Source organism: Lontra canadensis, unplaced genomic scaffold, assembly GCF_010015895.1.
Source record: "Lontra canadensis isolate GAN:19392208 unplaced genomic scaffold, GSC_riverotter_1.0 scaffold48, whole genome shotgun sequence".
In the NCBI taxonomy this organism is placed as follows: Eukaryota; Metazoa; Chordata; class Mammalia; order Carnivora; family Mustelidae; genus Lontra; species Lontra canadensis.
In genome coordinates, this window is record NW_022631042.1 from 8,506,859 (window position 1) to 8,532,274 (window position 25,416).

Genomic DNA, 25,416 nt, shown 5'->3' on the forward strand with positions numbered 1-25,416 from the left:
TATTGAACACAACAGGTTTCAAGACAAAACCCTTCTGAGATCTTTTAATTTGAGTTAATTTGAATTAATTTGAGTTAACTCGCAGGCATTTATTGATGTCACTACATATATGTTTTTTCTGTATGTGTTCTAGAATGTTCATGAATATCTCATCATTAAATGGTCCCTAAGTATTTTTTTATGATGTGTACATCCACTTGATTCTAAGGGAAAGTTGTTCTTACTGTCAGCTCACTCTCTGAGATACATACGTATTAGATTCTATATTCAACTATTGTTTTCTTGAAATCTATAGATGATTAAGTTTCATCTACAGTAAAGTGATGGTATGCACCTAAATGGGAAAAAAATTAAAACATTCCATGGATCTAGTTTGGATAGAACATTTAAATTTATTAGTACAAACAATTAAAATAATAAGAAGCAAGGGATTATAAATAACCAGAAAAAGTTCCAGACCTTCAAACTTTTGTCTGGCTATTTGATCTAGCCATTTGTATTTCTGATAAAATCAAGTGTTCCTGGTCAAGTTCTCATATATGCATTTATTTTGAGCCTTGGCTTTGAGAACACAGCTAATATACATGCCAGATGATTTTAATCGTAATGAGTGATAAAGGAAGAAAGATAAAATATTTTTTTTTTTTTTAAAGATTTTATTTATTTATTTGACAGAGATCACAAGTAGACAGAGAGGCAGGCAGAGAGAGAGAGAGAGAGGGAAGCAGGCTCCCTGCCGAGCAGAGAGCCCGATACGGGACTCGATTCCAGGACCCTGAGATCATGACCTGAGCCGAAGGCAGCGGCTTAACCCACTGAGCCACCCAGGCGCCCCAAGAAAGATAAAATATTATAATGCAAAGCCTGTGTCAAACTCCAAAGTATAAACCTAAAAATTTTCTCTACTTCTGTCCTTTGTTTTCATGGGAAATTATGTGTGACATTAGTTTGAAATGGCTGAGGAGTCTCTCCAAAGATAGCAGGCGGCTCTCACAAGAGAGACAGTTATAAGGCATTATGCTAGACAATTTTTATAGGTATCACATGTTCTCCGGTCCTGTCCATGGCATCTCATATAAGAAGGAACAGACTTGGGTTAAGTAACGTAACCAACAGAGTGCACGTGAAGTGGGGATTGTAATGCTGGCAATAATGTGAGGAGGCTTGCTCCAAAGGAGGTTAGGTAACATGCCCAAAGTCCCACACTACATACTGGACCAGTTTAATTCTTTGCCCAATATATCATAAGCAGAGTTTTAAAAAAGATTTATTTTATTATTATTATTTTTAAAGATTTTATTTATTTATTTGGCAGACAGAGATCAGAAGTAGGCAGAGAGGCAGGCAGAGAGAGAGGAGGAAGCAGGCTCCCTGCCAAGCAGAGAGCCCGATGCAGGGCTCGATCCCAGGACCCTGGGATCATGACCTGAGCCAAAGGCAGAGGCTTTAACCCACTGAGCCACCCAGGTGTCCCTAAAAAGATTTATTTTATTTTATTTTATTTTATTAATTATTCATTTGACAGAGATCACAAGTAGTTAGAGAGGCAGGCAGAGAGAGAGGGAGAGGGAAGCAGGCTCCCCGCTGAGCCAAGAGCCCGACCTGGGACTCAATCCCAGGACCCTGAGATCATGACCTGAGCCGAAGGCAGCAGCCCAATGCACTGAGCCACCCAGGCGCCCCTAAAAAGATTTATTTTAGAGAGAGGGATCACCTGTGCATTATGCAGGTGAGCAGGGGGAGGGGCAAAGGGAGAGAATCTCAAGCAGACTACCCCTGAGCACAGAGCCCAACATGGGACTGGATTTCAAGATCTGGAGATCATGACCTGAGCCGAAATTATGAGTCAGACACTCAACCAACTGAGCCACCCAGGCGCCCTGGCACTCACATTTTAATAAGTAAACAAGAGGACACTGTGATAATTGTTAACTTTTTGTGGGGAGAAGGATGTTGTTGGCAGTAGAGCAAACATCAGTGAACTAAGTGAACAAAATCCAGTGCTTGAACTTTTGTGGTCCCCACCCATTCCTCCCCTTGCTTACCTCCTGTTTTTCTGTCACATGCTTATAAATTTGGGAGAATGTAGGAGTTTAGAGAGATCATAAGAGTATATTTTAGGTGTATAAAATTCCCCCAAATTGGCTTACCCTTTACCAATTTCTAATTAGAAGTACTTCTGTTATCTAAAAAAATTAGGAGATGGGGAGCCTGGGTGACTCATTCAGTTAAGTGTCTGTCTTCGGCTCAAGTCATGATCCCAGGTCCTGGAATCGAGCCCCACATCAGGCTCCCTGCTTGATGAGAAGTCTGCTTCTCCCTCTCCCACTCCCTCTGCTTATGTTCTCTCTCCTGCTATGTCTTTTTCTGCCAAATAAATAAATAAAATCTTCTAAAAAATAAATAAATAAAAATTTAAAAATTAGGAGGGGTTTATAAAAAGAAAAGTCAGCTCTGAAAACCTGAACTATAAGTTCTCCAGATGGCCTACTAGATTTCTTGCAGAATAAGAAAAATTTTGTAATGTGATAAGTATCTCTTTTTGCTTCGGACAGAAATGAATATTCATGCCATTTCATTTGTAAAAACAGCAATTCCTGTGTCTCATTTATAGCAAAGCTTTGTCCTCTGTCCATATCCCCGGTCATGTCTAGTCAGGTGTACATGGTCCCAAGAGCATCTCTCCGTTAGAGAACTTTTTCTCGTGCTATATCTACTTCTTCTGGGATGGAGATTCCACAGACTCTCTCTCTGGGTAGCTGGTTCTAGTGCTTACCCATCCTTGTAAGCAGGAAGTTCATCTTTGCATCTACCATATATGATCCCTATTGCATTTGGTCTGACTCCGCCTGCTGGGATGGTGGGAGCAAGCTGGAGAGAAATTTACTCACCTGGGAGCCTTCCCAAACTCTTAAGCAGAGAGTGCATGAGGGCGTGGTTGTTGGCTGGTGAGGTGCAGAACAAATTACAACATGTCCATCATGCCTTGTAAGTGCCAGTAGTTCTACTCTGGAAGCTCAGCTCAAACTGGCTGTCCCATTAAATCTCAAGACCCCCAAATTATTCTATTCCTCTTCCTTCCCCCTTCAGAACAGCTACTTACTAGGTATTGAGTGGAGCAGAGTGATTACCTGATGAAATGTTTTTCATTTAGATATGAATGATTGAAAAGCCTTTTTTCTCCAGCATGTATTTATTTTTTAAAGCAAGCACCTATTGATTAAGAAATAAAATGCTTATCAGTGAAAGCAATTAGAAGTTGGAGCTAATATTCCTTTCTTCCAGGACTGTGTGAAGTTTAGAAATAATAATGATAAAGTGCTTAGTAGGTTATAGCCATAAAGCAAATAGTATCTACTATTATTAGATCCTGGAGTCCAAGTAGTCTTTGATCCTATAAATAATATTTCTATGGCCTTATCTGAAGAATTTGGTGCTTTAATACAGTCTATATTAATAGTTTTGAAATAGAGAGTCAACTAATAAGCTCAGTTTCTTAAATTTGTCCTTATAGGTCTGATTATATTCATTTAAAAGTTTTGGATATTTTTCCTCGGAATCTTTAATTTGTAATATATCTATAACATTTGTCTTTCCAGTATTTCTGTAAGATGCCTACATTCTAAAATGTGAACAGCCTAGGGACATCTGAGTGGCACAGTCAGCTAAGCATCTGGTGATTTGGGCTCGGGTCATGATTTTATGGCTTCTGAGACTGAGCCCCATGTCAGGCTCTGTGCGTGTGGGAGTCTGCTTGAGATTCTCTCCCTCTGCCATCCCCCCCACTCTCTTTATCTAGACATAGTTTATTTTTAAGTAATCTCTACAAACCAACTTGGGGCTTGAACTTAGAACCCCAAGATCAAGAGTGACTGAGCCAGCCAGACACCCTTATTTTTCTTTCCTAGAGTAATGTGCTACCGGTATCCTGCAAAGCATTTTCTGTTCTTATCCATCTGTTTTCCTTTCTTGTTAGAAATTCTAGTTTTATTGCAGTTTTCCTGTAGCCACTCCAGCCACTATGGAATTACTCTTTAATTATCCTCATTTAAATTATTAATGGAAATGCAAAATGTCAGAGGGTTCAGGACTGATCTCTAAAACAGTCTTCAGTGCCCAAGTCCTTATTAGCTGTGGTATACTGGAAATAAGGAAACATCGAAAAGGTGGAGAAATATTTGGAAAGTAAAGAGGCCAGAATGAGAGAGAGAGAGATCTAGAGATCCAAATAGTCAGAAAGAAAGATATACATGAGTAATAAGGTTAGATGGGAAAACATGAAAAAAGAAAAAAGTCTGTAAGAGAGAGACATATGATAAAGTTCAGTAAGTGAGTAAGTAAGCAAAATTTAATATATACACCAAGTCTTACTTAAAGCTGGTATACTAGATGTCCATTATTTCCAGTGCCTATTTTAAAATATATTCTTAAGATAATTTTTTAAATTTGTCATTACAATTTTTAAAATTCTCCTCAAAAGATAATCTTTTTGTATGGTGAAAAATTAATAATACTTATATTTGTTTTGGGCTGACATATAGAAATAGATTTTTTTTCATTTAAAAGAATTGCAGTGTGGGGCGCCTGAGTGGCTCAGTAGGTTAGGCCTCTGCCTTCTGCTTGGGTCATGATCTCAGGGTCCTGGGATCGAGCCCCACGTTGGGCTCTCTGCTCAGCGGGGAACCTGCTTCCCCCTCTCTCTCTGCCTGCCTCTCTGCCTACTTGTGATCTCTCTCTCTCTGTCAAATAAATAAATAAATAAAATCTTAAAAAAAAAAAAGAATTGCTGTGTGATATCCTCAAAAAAGTAGGGGTTTGAGATCTAGGTAGATTTGAATTCAAATATTGTCTTTTGTTAACCCCCCAAAAATCACTAAATTCTCTGGCCTCAAGTTCCTCCTTTGTAAAATGGAGCTGGAATTTCAGGCCTGTCATAAAGCTTAGAAATCATCTACATAAAATGTTTTTACAGAGAGAATGCATAAAATAATTCAAAGCTATTTTTATCAGAACATACAGTCAAATTAGTTGTTAATATAAGTAATATTTCTTTCCTTGTTCCTTGACATTTCATTTAATAGCAGGACCTGTATATTTTCTTATTTTGTGTGGCTGGTATTTTGTCATTAAATAGGAAATTTTAATATTCAAAAAATAACCCACACAAAGTAACTCTAAAATGTCATCTAATTATTTCTTTATTGCAACCGATGCCTTATCTTGTTTTGATAATGGGTACCACCTTAACCAAGTGACCAAGTTACATCACTAATGAGAGAAACGCTCTCTGTGTGCACTCAAGAAGACACAACATCACCACTCATTAAGCATTCTTGCCAGAAATATATATTTTAATCTACTAATGAAGAAACCTCAAAGAAATCCAAACTGAAGGATATTGTAAAAACAAATGGACTGTATCTTTTTTAAAAAAGAGTCAGTGTCGGGGCACCTGGGTGGTTCAGTTACGCATTTGCCTTCAGCTCAGGTCATGATCTCAGGGTCCTGGAATCAAACCCTAATTTGGGCTCCCTGCTCAGTGTGGAGTCTGCTTCTTCCTCTCCCTCTTCTCCCCACCACTTGTGCACACTCCTTCTCTCTCTCAAATAAATAAAATCTTAAGTAAAAAAGAAAAGGTTTATAGTCTAAGCCTTTACCATCCTATTAAGATTTATTTACCATAATTGATGACTTATTCTCATGAGTGTGCTTAAAAGAAGTAATGAGGGCGGTGAATTCTCTGTCATCCTTTTAATACGTGGTTCCTCCAGGCAACTAGAATATCATGGGTAGATCTGCATGTAAAAGTTCCCATTATTAATGGGAATTGAATTGATGATTAACTAGAAAGCAGCAGTTTCAATGAACAGTTTTGGATTTCAGTATGTAAAAGTTGGACCGAACAAATAAAAATTAAACCTTTAGGAAAGATAGATCCAAATTTAACACATTGATCTTCAGAGAAAATTGTTAATATATACATTTTAGAAATCATTTTAAATATTTTAATTTGTTTTCCCTGAGAACTTAAGTATCACCATATAGCTTTCTCTGAAATCTGGAAACAAAATTAAATCTTTTTTTTAAAGATTTTATTTGTTTATTTGACAGAGAGAGATCACAAGTAAGGCAGAGAGGCAGGCAGAGAGAGAGAAGCGGGCTCCCCGCTGAGCAGAGAGCCAGATGCAGGGATCAAACCCAGGACCCTGAGATCATGACCTGAGCCAATGGCAGAGGCTTAACCCACTGAGCCACCCAGGCGCCCCTGGAAACAAAATTAAACCTTACCTTTTAGTATCAAGAGAATAAAAGGGGGTCTCAAACATTTCACTTTTTCCCTGGAATGTAGAATTCTTTGTGAGGTAACAATCAAAATATGCTGTTTTCGGGGTGCCTGGGTGGCTCAGTTGATTAAGCATCTGCCTTCAGCTTAGGTCATGATCCCGGGGTCCTGGGATCAAGCCCCACATCAAGCTCCTTGCTCAGCAGGAGCCCACTTCTCCCTCTCCTCTCTGTTTGTGCTCTCTCTTGCTATTTCTTTTTTTTTTTTTTTTTAAGATTTTATTTATTTATTTGACAGAGAGAGATCACAAGTTGGCAGAAAGGCAGGCAGAGAGAGAGAGAGGGGAGAAGCAGGCTCCCACTGAGCAGAGAGCCCGATGCAGGGCTCGATCCCAGGACCCTGAGATTATGATTGGAGCCCAAAGCAGAGGCCCAACTCACTGAGCCACCCAGGCGCCCCTCTCTTGCTATTTCTTTCACTATCTTTCTCTCTCAAAAAAATAAATAAAATCTTTAAAAAATATGCTGTTTTCAATAGCATAAAAATGACGCTATTATTTGAAGTTGCATCATATCTGTATATTCAACTTTGTGTGCATGCATTCATTTTCGACTCCAATTTTGGATTCTGCTTCTATTTTTTAAAAATATGTAAATTTTCTTTATAAAGCTAGCAAAAAAACAAGTGCTTTTTAATATATTCTCCAGTTGGGAATGGTCACAGAATCCAAGAGGCCACATGTTATGAGGTCAATGAAATCATGTGTTTGTTGTGGAGCTTAAGTGCTTTTGTGAGTCCCTGGGTAGTTTGACGGGATTTCCGGGTTGAGTGAGAACCACCTTTGATATCATGGGATGCCTTGCCCTGGTTGTGCAATGTAACCATTAAAACCAAGCAAACCTGTTCAACTACTTCAATCCTGTTTCTTCTGTATCCAGATCAGGTTATTCCCATGCACATGTGGTTCCATAGAATATTTACCACCTGACAAGAAGGATTGCAAAAATTTCTGTGGACTTACTGAATTAAAAAAAAAAAGCTAATTTGAAAATATGCCATGAGTCCACTGGAGCTTGGAAGACACTATGGGAAAAAAACAGGCTTTATTGTCTGGGTAAAATTCAGGTTCAGCCAAGAACAGGTGACATCAAATGCAATTGTTCTTCACAGGTGGCTCTCTCCCTTCTTCTTTCTGCCCACCTGGGCTACCTACAAACGCCTTTGTTCCTCATCCTAGACCTATACCACAGGTGTGGTAGGCGTGGCACTGCCTCCCACGCAGGCCCAGGCCCAGGTCAGTGGCATAAGAATGGGTGGATTTGTTCTTGCTCTGGGGCAGAAAGGAGGAGACAACACATTAAGTCCGTTTCAGTCATTTCAAATTTCTGTGGTTTTTACATGATGACCTTAAGGGTCAGTCATCTATTTCCTTTGAAGTAGATGATTCATTTTTTATGCGTTTTATTCTGCCTTACAAATTTATTTTGAGAAGCATGTAGATCAACTAAGTTTGAACTCGGTTTTAACTGATGCTTAATTTGCTAACTCTCAAGTATTTAGCCCTCAAAAATAAATAAATAAACAAACAAATAAATACATAAATAAAACAGTTACAATCCCAAAAAATGGACTGGGAAATTTTATTTTTAAAAAGAGGGAAAGAAATCACTACCATTTCTTTGGGCAGTTCTGTGTTGTAACTTTCCACTTCAACGTCTGAAACTTCTAGGGTTTCTGTTACAAAAAGTGGTCCTGCATAAGGTTTTTTCTTCTTTGTTTTGTTTTATAACATGAGCCTGCAGCTACTTTGCTGCATTATGAGGACATTTTGGGTTCTAAACCATGTAAAGATATGCAGATTATTAATTGTGTCTGTGTAGTGAACAAATGATTACTGAAGACCTACTATGTGCTAGTCACTGTGTGCCCAAGATACAGTCATGATGTTCCCAGTCCCATTGGGGAAATTTATACATATCTGAATAATCATGAAGTCATCAGAGAGTTGTTAAAAGAGATATTTACAAAGGACCCCCAGGACCAGACAATGCAATGACCTCTTGTGCCAGAGAGAGAAGCAAGAAATGTGGTAATATTTGACCAAGGTCTTAAAGGATGACTACAGATTCACTCAGTGGGTTTCCCCTGTGGGAGTAGGCATTCCAATTACAGGGAACATTGTTTGCAAAAGCACGGAGGCCTGAAATGCAAGATAAATCCTGAAAGTGGCCTGGAATCACTGGAATTTAGGGTACAAAGATTCAGCATAACTTTCTTTCACCAGTTGGCTGGCTCTCAGCTGCCTCTCACATTCTCCTCTGTTTTACTCCTGCTTTAGCCCCCAATACAACAGAGCTTTCTTTCTCACCCAGCATCTCTGGCTGTTGAGTAGGTGATTTCTCAGCTAGTTTATGAGCGTCAGACTCTTTTCATGAACGGGACACACCTTGTGCCTCTCCGTGTCTATTACTCTCTTTAATAAAACCAGTCTTGCCTAGGCTGATTACTCCTCCTATCAATTGGGGTTTATTACCAAAGACTTGTGACTGTTTTCAAGTCAAGTCTATCCTTGAGGAGTAAAGATTTGTCATCATTTGGGATGATTAAGGAATATGTTGCACATTCTGAAAATAATCCTGAGAAGTATTCCAAAAATGTTTTGAGAAGTGCTGGCATCACTTTATAGCCTTTTAAGGTGATTCTCAGAGAACATTCCTTTGGATATGCAAATTCTAGTATATTTTAAAATAGTCACATATTCATTTTTAGGTGTGAAAATGATATTGTGGTTATATCTCTTAAAAAATCATATTTTAGGGGCGCCTGGGTGGCTCAGTGGGTTAAAGCCGCTGCCTTTGGCTCAGGTCATGATCTCAGGATTCTGGGATCGAGCCCCACATGGGGCTCTCTGCTCAGCGGGGAGCCTGCTTCCTCCTCTCTCTCTCTCTCTCTCTGCCTACCTCTCTGCCTACTTGTGATCTGTCAAATAAATAAATAAAATCTTAAAAAAAAATCATATTTTAGAGGGGCGCCTGGGTGACTCAGTGGGTTAAGCCTCTGCCTTCAGCTCAGGTCATGATCCCGGGGTGCTGGGATCGGGCCCGCATCGGGCTCTCTGCTCAGCGGGGAGCCTGCTTCCTCCTCTCTCTCTGCCTGCCTCTCTGTCTACTTGTGATCTCTCTGTCCAATAAATAAATAAAATCTTTAAAAAAATCATATTTTAGAGACGCATACTGAAATACTAAGGTGAGATGTGCTTTAAAATAATCCAGTGGTGGGAGGAGAGGGCAGTGTGGGGAGTACAAATGAATTAGTTGGCAGCCATATGAGGTTCATTGTATTTGGTCCTGCACATCTTTTTTTTGCACATGTTCAAAACTTTGAATAATAAAATGTTTTTTAAAAAGTCACATTATAGGGACGCCTGGGTGGCTCAGTTGGTTGGACGACTGCCTTCGGCTCAGGTCATGATCCTGGAGTCCCGGGATCGAGTCCCACATCGGGCTCCCGGCTCCGCAGGGAGTCTGCTTCTCTCTCTGACCTTCTCCTTGCTCATGCTCTCTCTCACTGTCTCTCTCTCAAATAAATAAATTAAAAAAAAAAAAGTCACATTATAGTCACCCTTCATCTTGAACTTGTAGGTTGGTAAGGAATAATCGTTTTCACAAATATAAAGATACACTTATACTTCAATGTCATCAGTTCATTATCCCCTCCGTATGTTGAGAGAATCTTGAGTTTTTTATGAGGACCTCTAATACCTTTTGCTGTAAAGATTTTAGTATATATTCATATGCTGATAAACAGTCTTTTTGGAATTCTAAATATAACTATGTAGGCAACTAAATATATACTGTAAAACAACAAATTAATGTATACTAAAAATTCTACCTTTTACCCCAAAGGGTGCCTGACTTCTTATTTTAGCTCATCATTGTTTTTTATTTGTTTATTTTATTTTAAGGTTTTATTCATTTATTTGACAGAGAGCGAGACAGTGAGAGAGAAGGAACACAAGCAGGGGGCATGGGAGAGGGAGAAGCAGGCTCCCCACTGAGCAGGGAGCCCGACACACGGGGCTGATCCCAGGATTCTGGGATCATGACCCAAGTCAAAGGCAGACGCTTAACGACTGAGCCACCCAGGTGTCCCTGTTTTTTATTTTACAGTATTTCTGCACTATGAACACTAATGAATAAATATTATCAAATGTAAATATAGAGATATTTTTCTCTCGATTACAATGTATCAAGTTACAATGACTTATTTGTCCTCTTTATAGTGCCCTCCTCCACCTATTGAAAAAAAAAACTTTTAAGAACTCCAGGCATTCCTGGACAGTAAAGATCTTGTTGAAGTCAGGTCTCTCTGCCATTCAAACTGTTTAGTCTGCAAAGTAGCTTATAGAATGGGATGTCTTCAGAGCCTCTCCAACATACAAAATGCTTTGTTATAGAGATGGTAAGGTGACTCAGTGGGTCCTCTTCTTCCCTGGGAGAGCCCACAGACTCCAGAGCACCGAGCAAACTCACCAGTCTGAGCTCACCTTCTGACCTCAGAGATCTACTGGAGATGAACAATCGGGGCAAGGTTGTGCTCTTCCTATTCGAGTCAGTCCTGAACTCATAATATATGCATTTTGTATAGGTCTCCTTGGTCCGAATTATGTTTAATTAACACTTTCATTTCATAAATCACCTCTACAAATTTCAATTTATACATTTTCCAGGACACTTTGCCTTTAGGTGAAAGTATCCCAAAGTGTGACTAAGGTTCATTTGCACACACATCATTTGGAATGCTTGGAGAGCCGCCCCTCACCACACACGTTCCAGAGCAGATCACTGGAAGCAAGTCCTGGGCACAAGGCTCTAGTACACAGTAACAACTCACAGCTAACCTTTAGAGGAAGTTTCCAATTGGCTATGGGATGGCAGGAAGAAGAACAATAAACCACCACTCCACTCCTGCCCACAACAGTCTTTAGAAGTCTATTTTCTCAAGTTGTAAGATACACTGTTGATTTAACAACAGCCTCTTGTACAAAAAGAAGTCCTACATTTTGGGCAAAATTTTAGAAATATTAAGTGCAAAACTATCCATCAGTTCTTAGAACGATAACATTGCACTTATGTTTACTGGTTGTCATTTAATAGTAAGCTCTTTTAGAATACAGATTTAAATGGTTAGTCATTCTCATCCTTTTAAGTTTTGTGTTTTTTTTGAAGTGTGAGGGGTTTTCTTGCCAACAAGGAGATACTAATTAGGCAAGTTGTTTTAGGGTAGCAGTCTTCAAATTTTACCTGTATCTACACTATCATGTAGGAAGACTTTACAGAAGATATAAAGGCCAAGGAGAGCTTTAAGGGAATTGAGGTTCTGAATATTCCATTTCCCTTAGCATTCCTTAAAATTGATCTGAAGAAATAACTTCTGGAGAGGGGACCAAGATGGTGACATAGGAGGCTCTTGAGCTCCCCTCTTCCATGGACTCACTGAGAGCACAGCTACACATGGAGCAGTTCTTACTGAAAACTAGCTAAGCAACTTCTACACATCAGATGAGTAAGAAAATACCCACATCAAAACAGGTAGGAAAGGCTGAGACACACTCTTGCCATAAACCTCCCCTCACTCTCTGCACTCCTAACTCCCAGTTTCTCCGTGAAGAGTGAAGGGTTTGGACTCCACATTTAGTGCCCCAACTTGTAAGACTTCCACTTGGCTGGCCCCCAAAACGCCCACCTTTGAAAGTCAATGGAGCGGGCATCCACAAGACCCACAAGACCATAGCAGAAAAGATAGTATCATCTATAAGTGATGCCGGGAACACTTGGCAGCCATGTGCAAAAGAATGAAACTAGACCCCTGTCTTACACCCTCCCCAAAACCAACTCAAGTGGAGTTAGTGGATTAAAGACTCGGCTGTAAGGCCTGAAACTGTAAAACTCTTGGAAGAAAACTCAGGGTGGGAAGAAGCTCTTTCAAACTGATCTTGGCAATGATTTTTTTTTTTAATTAGACAACAAAAGCAAAAATAAACAAGTGAGACTAATCAAACTAAAAGGTTCTGTACAGCATAGGAAACCATCCCCAAAATGAAAAGGCAACGTATGGAATGTGAGAAAAATATTTGTAAACCACATACCCAGTAAGGCATTAATATCCAAAATAAATAAGGAATTCATATAACTTAATAGCAAGAATGGAAATAACCCAATTAGAAAATAGGCAAAGGATCTGAATACACACTTTCCCAAGGAAGAAATGCAGATGGCCACCAGGTACTATGAAAAGGTACCCAATATCACTAATCGTCAGGGAAAGGCAAATCAAAACCACAATGAGTTATCATCTCACACTGTTAGAATGGCTGTCCTCTGAAAGAGAAGAGATGTCAAGTGTTGGTGAAGATGTGGAGAAAAGGGAAAACTTGTTCATTGTTAGTGGAAATGTAATCTGGTGTAGTCACTGTGGAAAACAATATGGAGGTTTCTCACAACATTAAAACTAGAACTACCATGTGGTCCAACAATTCCACTTCTGGGTACATATCCAAAGGAAAGTAAATAACTGTCTTGAACAGATAACTGGACTCCCATTTTTTTTTTTAAAGATTTTATTTATTGATTTGACAGACAGAGATCACAAGTAGACAGAGAGGCAGGCAGAGAGAGAGAGAGGGAAGCAGGCTCCCTGCTGAGCAGAGAGCCCGATGCGGGACTCGATCTCAGGACCCTGAGATCATGACCTGAGCCGAAGGCAGCGGCTTAACCCACTGAGCCACCCAGGCACCCTGGACTCCCATTTTTATTGAAGTGTTATTTACAATATCCAAGGTGGGGAAACAGTCTAAGTGTTCATTATTTGTGAATGGATCAAGAAAATGTGGTATATGTCTATGTATACAATGCAATATTATTCGGTCTTAAAAAAGAAGGAAATCCGGGACGCTTGGGTGGCTCAGTTGGTTAAGCCGCTGCCTTCAGCTCAGGTCATGATCCCAGCGTCCTGGGATCGAGTCCCACATCGGACTCCTTGCTCAGCGGGAGCCTGCTTCTCCATCTGCCTCTGCGTGCCAGTGCTCACTCTGACAAATAAATAAAATCTTAAAAAAAAAAAAAAGAAGGAACTCCTGTCATTTGCAACAATCTAGATGACCGGAGGGCATGATGGTAAGGAGATAAGCCAAATAGAGAAAGGCACATACTACATGGCATCCTGTACATGTGGGATAAAAAATAAACTCATAGAAATGGAGAGTAGGAAAGTAGTTTACAGTGTCTGGGAAGTGATGGAAATAGAGAGAGATTGGTAAAAGGGCACAAACTCCAGTTCTAAGATGAACAAGGTCTGCGGGTCTAATGCGTAATATGACAGTAGTTGATAACACTGCATCGTACAATTGAGATTTGCTTAGAACTTAAATGTTCTCACACACACAAAGTGATGTGATGGATATATTAACTCAGTGGAGTGAATCCTTTCACAATGTATAATATAGCAAATCATCACATTGTACATTTTAAATATCTAATTATTTTATTTGTAAGTTACTCATCAATAAAGCTAAGAAGATAATTTTTAAAACCCTGAGGATATATTTCCAGCTCTGCTTCTGCACAGCCATTCCTCATTATCTCATATTTTATTTTATTTTTTTTATTTATTTTTTTTAAGATTTTTTATTTATTTATTTGATAGAGAGATCACAAGCAGGCAGAGAGGCAGGCAGAGAGAGAGGAGGAAGCAGGCTCCCTGCTGAGCAGAGAGCCCGATGCGGGGCTCGATCCCAGGACCCTGAGATCATGACCTGAGCCGAAGGCAGCGGCTTAACCCACTGAGCCACCCAGGCGCCCCTTATCTCATATTTTAAAGAAGAGAGGCCCCCTCCCCTTCTCACTCTAATCGTTCTATAGCATATTATCCTACAGTAGAAAAACCTCTGTACCCCACTGATATAATTAGAAATATGTTTCTAATATAGCATCGGTGTTGGTATCAGTGTTGAGAAAGGGAGTCATATTGATGAATGAATAACAAGTTCTTTTGTAGTTAGATGGTTTCCGACTTTGCTTTCAGTAAAATCGCAAGAATATCTATAATCAGTTGTCAACTGATAATTAAAAACAAAATTTGGTGCTAGGTTTCCCCATGATTTTTGGCGTATGACTGAAAGTGCAAGGAATTGAGGGCATTGTCGGGACAAAGTTCCTTCTATCCCCACCAACCTATTTACATAAACAGTTTTTTTCTTAACATTTTCAAAACACAAAAAGGTGGGAGGATAAAACTGATGTTGAACCCTGTCTTAATTTAGCCACAAGTAGTAAGTAAGTATGGCTAAATTGATACCTGACCTAATTTTCACAAAAATTAGATACTTGACCTAATTTTTGCAAAACTAGCCAGTCCCCATCCAGCTCATTAAGATGCATCTAAAATAAAAAATGTGATTTTTCTGTCTAATTATTTAGCAAAATTTTTAATATAACCCATTTGTTTTCATCAGTAGTATGCTAATAGTAGTTGAGATAACTTGATCCGTAATAATTTTTAAATACAGCTTCATGGTCACCGCAAACAAAAAAATACAATTTCAACATACATGCTTCTTGTTGTGATAAGGTAATTGACCAAAGTCTTTAAAGAATAAAAATATGTCATATTAGGATGGAAGTTTTTGGTAGAAGCAGAAGAGAAATATGAGTTCAAGGAGAGAAAGGAAAGATGCAAAATCTCTGATTATTAAAGAACAACTTGTTTGTGTATTTTTGAAAAAATAGATGATGTGGTCTTTAGATTCCATTTGGTATATCTTGTAAGTGGTGTTAGGTATGTATATATTTTTTAATGATAATATTTACAGTGCACTGAAAGTTACATCCTTTGCAAGTATTTTAACTTGAGATGAAAAGTTTTGGATGTCAGCTTAATAATGTGCCAGAAGATACTAAGCTTTACATAATTATTTCGGAAGTGTTTACAAGTAAAAAGTTTGAAGACCACTATTTTAGGAAACCCAGCCAGAGATCAGTGTGTATAATGGGGAGGAATGGAGAGAAATTGGGCAGGCCACCAGTTAGGAGACAATTGATTTTTTCCAGATGTAAGGAATTTGAACTGTATCAAGTTCATATTCATGGAAATGAAGAGAAGCAGACTGAAATCAAAAGCTACTAAGAAATAAGAATTATTAGTATCAGCCCTTGCTTCATTTCATCTTAAATTTTAAATATTGCCAAAACAGAATTTTCCAATGTTTTCTACCTGTAGACTCTGCCTGGACCTGGTCTGGAGCTCCTTGCTACCCACTTTCTCTCCCTTCCTCCCTTACTCCCTCCTTCCTTCTTTCTCACCCTTCCTGCCCCCCTCTCTTTCCCTCCTATTCATCAGACACTCTGCTAAGTGCTGAGACTTCTGAAACAGTTAGTATCAGGTCCCTGGCCTCTGATAGCTTCCGGTTTAGTAGAGAAGCTTATGGCTAAGTATGATGCCAAGAGAGATGTATGGCGCATACTACTCCACCTCTCTCCCCTTGTAACATGCTAGAGGACAGAGAGCTAAAGCTTCCATTTTCCAGACTTCCTCAGATTCCATATGTGGCCCAGCTTTTGCCAAAGCAGACATATGAAAGTTATATTTGGAAGGCAGAAGTGAGACAGAGGTGGCACCTTCTGCTGTTTCCACTAGCAAGCAGAGATAAGGAGACTCTGGTTTTTCTCTGGCAATGTGGCAGAGGCTCCAGAGTCTGGCACCTATTTCTGTGGGTGCCAGGGACATCCATTTTGATGGGCATGGATCTGCCCTGAGGCAATGTGCCTGGAGCCAGGAGTTGAGGCTGCCATTTCCTTACTACTCAACTTTCTGGTCATTCCCCAGTTCTCTGACCATTGCACAGGTGGGCACTTCTGGGGATTATTCCTGGAAGCTCATCTTGAAGCCTGTCTCTCTGTTCTTTCTAACTGTTTTGTAAACATGTAGTTCTGTATATTAAATACCTTTGAGTTTAAATTAGCTAGAATGGCTTCTTTTATTGGCAACCAAATCTTGACTAACACAGATGAGGCCCGTCATTCTTCCCAGCCTCCTACCAGCCTCCTGCTTTTCCCTACATCTTTTTCTTGTAAACCAGCTGTTATCATATGGGCCAGTGATAGCTCTGGAGTGGTACATTGCTACTTGAATTGCTACTATGTCTCCTCTGTGTGCTTTACTTTACAGAACTGGTCTCTGGCAAGCTCTGACTGGTCCTGGTTCTGGTGAACTGGAGTCTCTCCTGCCTTACCCTGGTGAAGGCTATTCATAGGCAGATCTAAATGGTGGCTTCAGAACAATTAAACCCTAACATACTGTCTACTCTGTCTGCCTCTGTGTTCCACTCACCTGCTTCGGATTCTAGTCCCTCTTTCTGTGTCCTTTGGACAGGGTGTCTTACTCCCCTTGCTCCTCTTCCGCACTGTGACTTCCTGTAACTGGGTCATTTCCTTTAGAGCATTGATTCTGTTTATTTGGCCTAAGAAGTCCCCTGAGGAGCTCATTTAACATGCAGATTCCCCAACTCATCCCTGACAGAGTAGGTCTGAGGTATAGCTGGAAGTCTACATTTTTAACACATTCAACAGGGCATTGTGACCCACTTGGGCCTTGTACTAGACCTTGACAGTTCTGTGATGTTAGTGTGTAAACCACTTGAGTGGTTAGGACAGAGATTAGGGTCTAACTCCTTCCCCTTTCCCTGTTCTGTGAAGGATGAGAAAAGAGAGACAATAAAGGGAGCCCCTAGGTTGTAAATTTGGATGACTATGATTCTGATTGTAGCACTGGTTCAAAGAGGAAAATTAAGAAGGGAAACCAGTTTGTGGAGAAAATAATGAGTTCCACTTGAGACATGTCGGGTTTGACATCCAAACGAAGATGATATATTGTTGGCAGCTTGTAATGGATTGATGACTCATGTCTGAGGGTTGATTAGTGGGTTAGATTATCTGTTGTGTGGACTTCAGAGAATCACTGCTGTAGTTAAATTATTTCTGTAGTGTGGTACAACCATGATTGTCCTGAAGATGACATACATCTATTTGTGTCTTTCCAATATGACATGGAATCAAATATATTTTGTATTTTTTACCAAATTGGGTAAAAGGAAAGGTGAAAAGATTCATGGTAAGATAAACAGTGTTATAGGTCACCTAGGAGATGCCTAAGATCCAGCTCTTTCACTTAGAGCTCTCCTTTTCTCTCCCTCAGTCCTTCCTTCCCTTTTCTCTACCCTGCTGACAAATATACATTAGGTATGTAAATTGGGGAAGGAAAAATTATGAGGATAAGTATAAGAGAAGAGATTAAAACCCAAAACTACAGACATTACAGTAAATGTAAATGTTTCACAGGTCTTTGTGTAAAGGAGAACTCTATATTTTTTTCTTCCAAACCATTCTAAAAGTTGTTTCTTCTCTAGGACTTAAAGTCATTGTTTAGGAGTGGTTTTTAAGCTTTCTTTGAGTGAAATCTTTTTTTTCTTTTTTAAAGTTTTTATTTATTTATTTGAGAGAGAGAGAGAGCATGAGAAGGGTGAGGGTCAGAGGGAGAAGCAGACTCCTCGCCGGGCAGGGACCCCAATGAGGACTTGATCCGGGGACTCCAGGATCATGACCTGAGCCGAAGGAAGTCGCTTAACCGACTGAGCCACCCAGGGGCCCCTTTTTGAGTGAAATCTTATGCAGAAAAAGTATTTCAGAAATGTAACTATACTTGATTGAAATCAAATATATACCATTTACTCATTCTAAACATGTTGCCTAGGTTCCATGAGAACAATGAGACTGTTTTGATGGAGATAAAAGTTTAAAGCTAGGGTATAAGGACAATCGTTTTATGTGAGCAAACAAATTTCTTTCCAAGTCTGATAAAATCCTGATTCATTCAGAAGAGTAGTTACAAATGAACACTTAAAAACAAAAACGTGTTTTGCAATCTTGGCATCCTGAAAGTAAACTGATACGGTACCAGAACCCTAATTCTGAAATCTACCCTATAATTATATAACATTGTCAGGGGTCAGTCATAAATATTTATTGAGCTCTTAGTATATTCTAGATACTGAGGTTGTATTAGAGAAAATGGACACATGGAATTTATGGCCTAGCAGGGAAGGTAGACACTAAAAAAAAGTTGTAAGTAATTTACAAGTGCATAAACTACAACTTGAAAAAAATCCCGAGTATGTTGGGAATGTATGACAGGAGACTTAACCTTGTATAGGATGTTCTTCCTAAGGAAATGGTGTTTAAGTTGAGACATAAAAGGTGAATAGGCAAAGGGAAAGGCAAAAAATGTATTCCAGGTCGATGGGCCACAACATGTAAAGGCCCAAAGGTAGGAGAGGGCCTGGGCTATTTGAGAAACTAAAAGTCAACATGGCTTTTCCCCAACAAAGCTGGAGAGAGTATTGAGCTATTGATAGAAACTGAATTGTACAAGGCTTTCTAGCCAATGCATGGGAGTAATTTGTAAAGTTATTAATTGATGTGTTTTTAATGCTGGTATTATTATTAACTGTCAACCCTCCACCACTTGGGCTATAAGCCAAGATTATTCCCCCAAGAGGTGGAGGAAGTGCTGCAAAGAAAATTAATAACAGAAACTTTAAATATTTGGCTAAGTCTAAACCAAAAAATAAAATAATAAGCTGGACAGTAGAAAATTGGAGCAGTATACTTAAACTGAGTGAGAGTAAAGTCAAGTGCCTGCCTAGGGTACCTGAGAAAAGGACCCTAGAAGATGAAGGTGATCCCCAGAGGGCTGTGGGGAGCAGCCTAGTATTTTCCAGTGTGACCATAAAGTGACACTAAAAGGTAGGCTGACCAGGAGGTTACTTGTGAGGCAGCGCAAATACTGAGGGCAGCAAGTGTCTAAAGTGGGAAGGACAAGGGATCAGTACATTGGGGTGGGGTTGGAGGCCATCAGTTAATATTTCCTGTATCATCCTGACATATCTATGTTAAGTATTGGGCGTTAATCGGAAAGGTAGTAGAAAGCCATTAAGGGATTTTTTAAGATTTTATTTTATTTGAGGGAGCGAGTGAGCACAAGCAAGTGGAGCAGCAGAGGGAGAGGGAGAAGCAGACTCCCTGCTGATCAGGGAGCTCAATGTGGGGCTTGATCCCATGACCCCTGGATCATGACTTGAGTGAAAGGCAGATGCTTAACAACTGACTGAACCACCCAGGCGTCCTGAGGGGTTTTTATTGTTGTTGTTGTTGTTGTTTTTAAGATTTATTTATTTATGAGAGAGAGAGTAGGAGGAGCAGAGGTGAGGGGAGCACGGATCCTTGCTGAGCACGGATCCTGACAGATGCAGGGCTAGATCCCATGAACCCGAGATCACGACCTGAGCCAAAATCAAAAGCTGGATGCCCAGTCAGCTGAGCTACTGAGGCACCCCACTACTGAGGGATTTTAAATAGAAACCTGTCTTGATGATATCTGTCTAACTGGGTACAGAGAATGGTTGGAAGTAGGTGGAACTGATCTCAAGAGGAAACTGCTAGAAGGATATTGCAGTAGTCTATCTAGGCAAGAGATGAAAATGGTCTGTACAAGGATGGTAGCAGGAAAGGATTTACAGATACCTGTCTTAGTCTGCTCAAGCTGCCATAATAAAATATATAATAAAGACTGGGGGGCTTAAACAAGATAATTTTATTTTCTCACAGTTGTGGAGGCTAATCATCTCAGATTAAAAGGTCTACCAGGGTTGGTTTCTGGTGGAAAGCTCTAGTCCTAGCTTGCAGATGGCTTGCATTGTGTCCTCACATGACAGAGATCTCTTTATTTCTTTTTCTTATAAATGAACTCATTTAACTTTTGTTGCCTCCTAAAGCCCCTGTTTCCAGTTATAGTCACGCTGGGGGTCAGGGGTTCAACAAAGGAGTTAAGGGAACACAATTCAATCCATAGCAATATATGATATCTTTAGGAAATAGTGCTTGATTGGATATGGGGATGAGGTAGAAGAAGGTAGGGGAGTCAAGGATGAGCTTAGGTTACTGGCTTGAGTAGAAGTAATAGTGCTATTTAGGGAGATTGGAATCCCTGTCAGTAGAGAATATTTAGGGGCAAAATATCTAAACCTAATGTTAAACTTACTTATTTTTAAAGTATCTATGAGATAGCAATAGGAAATGTCAAGTGGGTAGTTGGTTCTATGGGCCTGGAATTCAGAAAAACATCTGGGGCACAGATGTAGATGTAGGTCTCATCAGCCTATAGACGGTCATTAACCACAGGAGGGAAGGAGAGTCCACTGGGCGGTGGTTCTCAAACAGAAATGTGCATCAGAATCACTTGGCTAGCTTGTTAAAACACAGATTGCTTTGTCCCACCCCCAGAATTTCTGATACCACCGTATTTTTGGCCCCATATGAACGTTTTAGGGCTTTGGAAATATACTGGTAAATTACTTTCCAGAGAGCTCATAGCAATTTATATCTTTATCAGATGAGTATGAGAAAGCCCATCTCACAGTTATCCTTTATTGCATTGAATGTTGTAATTTCTTAATCCCAAAGATTAAAAAAAGTGATCTCATTGCAATTTTACTTTGCACATCTGTGATTATCTGCGATGGTGAACATTTTTTCCTGTTTTAAAATGCTGTTTGCAGGTCCTTTGGTTTTCATTAAAAACTTTTCTGTTTTTATGTATTTCTGTATTAACACATACGTACTTTAGCCCCTTCAGTACACCATTGTATTTTGTGATCAGCATATTTGGGAGATAATGTGCACTGGTGATGTGTACCCTAATGCGTGTGAATTGAAAGAATTCGGCAGTTCTTTCATATTCATCTTTGTCAATATGATGAAAATACTCTACTACTGATACTTTCTCAAATTGAATAATATAAAAATGAGGCCTAAAAGGTGCTAGAGATAGTTTCCATGTGGGTGTAGGGTCAGTAAAACCAAGACATTGTCATTCTGATTGATGCTAGCTTGTCCTGTGGCCTTTTAAGGGGGCAGAGACCCAGAAAGTCTTCCTCTTCTCTAAATGTGGAACACACTTGACTGGCTCTGGCCAACTGGCCATGACCTAATGTTCCGTCTTACACCATTGCTCAGCATGTGAAAGCCAGCTCAACTGCTTAGCTAGATAGCCTCGAAACTACTAATGACAAAACCAGATCTGCCTGGGAGCTCAGCTGGCCGGTCTCTGTGGCTCTTTCAGTAAGAACCGTGTTACTTTTCAGACGGCCTGTTTCAGTCACTGATGTTAGTTAGATGACTTGAAAGTATACTTCAGCATATGCCTGAGACATCTTATAACTCTTTCCTATCCTACAGTCTCCCCTGTTAATTTATAATAACATCTGTCTTGGCCCCCTGTCATCACTTGCTTTGGCACCTGCCAATCTTGATGCGCTGAAACTGGGCCTAGGTCTGGTTTGTTGGCTGGGAAGCAAGTGTTCCCACAGTCATCATCAAATTGAATTTCGTAAACACCCACCCTAGAGTTAGTTCATCACGGAGATACATTCTGGCTATTTGAAGTGAAAGAGAGCCAGCAGATTTTTCAGATAAAATGCACAGAGGCATAATATGGTGTCGTAGCAAGGGCAACTCCCTTCATATCCACAGGACATGGAATTTTGCAATATATTTTTACTCTGTATGGAGATTCTGGGACCACACACATCTTCCTAGGTTGGGAACAAAGGAGAGCATAATGGAGCGGACCTGAATTTTGAGTTGAAACAGACCGGTCTTCTGGCTGCGTGACCTTGAGCAACTTTCTTCGTTTCTCAGAACTTCTTCCTTCATTTGTGAAGTGGAGTAATACATTTCTTACAGGGCTGTTGTGAGAATGCAGAAACATGTAAAACATTGCAGGTGTCCAAATGTCAGTTCCCTTCCCTTATTGACGAGGAGTAGCCGCCATTTTATGAAAGGACTTATCAGTGTGACTTCGATTCCGAAGGTAAGTGTGTCTTCTGGACAGCCTGCTGCTTGGATCACAATGGCTCAGCCACAAGGGCATGAGTAATTGTTTTATGGCTTTGAACTTCCTTTGGCACAGGGCCCCACCCAGCCCATGTGAAAATGAACACCACTGAGCAGCCAAGTGTTCCTGAATTGTTAGCACTCTCAACACAAATTTGTAAAAAGAATTTAAAGGCCAGAAATCAAATAACTCCAACTAAATATTGCTTAGGAAGACCAGGATACCCAGCACATTCCCAGCACTCATTACATGTCATGTCCTTAGCATGACTGTCTCTTCCATTTTTTTCTGTATTTCGTGATAAGAGGAAGAAACAAGGAGGTAGAAAGAAGAGAATATACCTGTTTGGGGCTGCATCAAAAACCCCTGATGCAGTTTCTGGCCAGGCCTCCTCTTTCTCTTTGCTGAAGATTTTCATGATTACAGGAACATCATCATTAAAACTTCTGAAAATCACAAAATCAGTAAAAGCTGGCTGGGCTTTGTAAGATTGTGTGGAAGAACTCAGCTTAGGCTCCGTAGGTGCTGATCACCTCTCAGCCGTATCATAATTAACACAGAATTTCTGATCTCTTTGAGCAAGACATGGTCAACTTTGATTTACACTGTTTTTACTCCAAAGAAAGAAATTCTTCTAAATTTAAAAAGCTTCATCCTTTTGACTAAGTCTCCCCATAACCGCCAAACTCATCTAGTTGAAATTTGACACATGTAATTATTTGAATTTATTTTCCTTTAAGCACACTGAATACAGATAAGAAAATCAGAATTTAAATAAAATGTAGTATAATTTAGAGGATGGTTATTACCTTTATGAAAAAGATTTCCTTCTGTAGTTGGAAATTCTCTGGTTCAACTATGTCAGTGATAAGGTCATGGAAGAGACAGCAGGAATGCTTGAGGAGAGCTCTGGTCTACATTCTAGGGCCGTTATTGACCAGTTTTATCTCATTAGTTGTATCAAATAATCCTCTGGTGCTCAGTTCCTTAATATTAGGGGGTTAAGCAAGATAATCTCCGTGGTTCCTTCTGTAAATTCAAGTTACAGGAACTTACTGTGTAAACCAAGACCGAAAATCTTAGGGGGGAAAAAAAACAAGGCCCACATTTCTGTCTTGGACATTCTGAGTCTCATATCATTGTTAGTGGAGTCAGAAATTTCCCAAACTCCATTTAGCAATAATTCTTTAGTACTACCATTAAGTGCCACTGGTAATAGAATTCTAAGTATTTTGTTATATATTGTTATATATTAATAACATATATATATTAATATATGTTATATATATTGTTATATATTATATATAATATATATTATATATAGTTAATATATATTAATTAATATATATAACATATTAATATATATGTTATATATATTGTTATATATTGTTATAACAACAGCAATTTAATATTATATTCAAGGGCATATGGAGAAAAAGTGGTTCTAATAAAAGCATACTAATATATTTCATATGATAATGAGCTTATTCAATAAGCTTGCAAAGTTTCTAACTAATGCAATATTATGTTTTATGACTTGTATCTATGAAGTCTGTTAAGCAGTGTGTTTTCCCTTTGATTCAAATTTATGTTGACATTAGCAATTACATTTTCCTTCAAATCATACCTATCATAGTACATGACTTGAGTCCTAAATTTAAACTCATATTGCGTTACAATTCCCTTGCTGCCTTCCAATACATTTAAGATGGACTGATGGTATTACTCAACCACATTTTTGGACATTTAGGATAATTCATTATTTAAAACAAATTTGAGAACCGAAACTCCACTAACCCTAAGAATGACTTTGAAACTGACTCACCCAATTTGGTAGTCAACCTATTTTTTTTTAAAAATCAGGTTTGAATGGAAAATGGAGAAAGCAAAAGGCTATTAATAATGACAGGCAGTGGGTGTCTGAACAGGTGTAGTAGATTGTGGTGACAGACATGTGAAATTGGTGCTATTCTCAAGAACCACATCCCCATTTTTTTGTCACCTTCTCAGCAAATGGTGGTTTTATGATTCGGAAAAAAGATGTACAGAAGGTTGAAACAAGACCATCAGGATCTTTTTTATTCAAGAGGATGAAACGGTTTTCACGTAAACCTTAAAGACTCAAAAATAAGAATGACTCTTAGGTGCTTTAATCTGAATTTTGCACCAATGAAGGAGATCGAACGTTTTTATGAACGTTTTTCATGTCCGTGAACAGAGAGTCCTCCGTTTCATACATCTGGGAAGTTTTCAGTTTTCACGGAACCTATGTCCTAAACATCATCAGTTGCAACCTCTTTCCCATGTCTTCACTGTGACTGCATAGGCTCACACCATTATCCTTACCTGACAACTGCACCAGCTCCCAGCTGCTCTTCTGGGTTTCAGTATTGATTCTCCATCCTGTCAACAAGCTGACCTTTTCAAACATGAGTCTGATCACGATCCTCCTCTTTTAACAAGCCATAAGTGAATTTCCATTGCCTTGAAAATAAAATGTAAACCCTTAGTGTGACTTAAAAGATCCATTGTGATCTGCCCCTCTGTTCAGCCTCACCTGCCAGCACTCTCTTCCGCTCTCCAGCTTCATTTCTTGGTCATGCTGAACCAAATTTTAGTTCCCTAAATTCACCTTGTTTCTCATTACTCTTCACTGCACATACTGCTCCTCTTGCTTGGAATGACTTTTCTCCTGTCTTTATCTGGGAAGCTCTTACTCATCCATTAAGATTCAGCCACCATCTCCTTTTTTCAACTTTAATCACTCTTTCAGGTTGGGTGTTACACCCATGTGTTCCCATGCCTGCCCTATCGCATGACTCATTTTACTCTAAATTGCACTTCAGGGATGCCTGGGTGGCTCAGTCAGTTAAGCGTCTGCCTTCAACTCAGGTCATGATCTGAGGTCTTGGGATTGAGCCCTGTGTTGGGCTCCCTGCTCAACCGGGATTTTGCTTCTCCCTCTCTCTCTGCCCCTTCTCCCTATTGTGTGTGCACTTGCATGCTCTCTCTCTCTCACTCTCTCTCAAATAAGTAAAAAAAAAAAAAATCTTAAAAAAAATTAAATTGCATATCATCATTGCATTTACTGCCATTGTCAGTCTCCCTACACTGAGATTCTTGGAAGG

The 25,416-nt window shown here is 39.5% G+C and overlaps 1 long non-coding RNA gene across 1 annotated transcript in view; it reads left to right on the forward strand.

Moving 5' to 3' along the window:
* The window catches only part of LOC116876889, a 60,136-nt gene extending 35,659 nt beyond the window's left edge, over nt 1-24,477 (forward strand). Inside the window, exons 2-3 of the long non-coding RNA XR_004384484.1 lie at nt 21,991-22,264; nt 24,299-24,477. This is a non-coding gene — a long non-coding RNA (uncharacterized LOC116876889). The remainder of the gene's footprint in view (nt 1-21,990; nt 22,265-24,298) is intronic.
* The last annotated feature ends 939 nt before the right edge of the window (nt 24,478-25,416 follow it).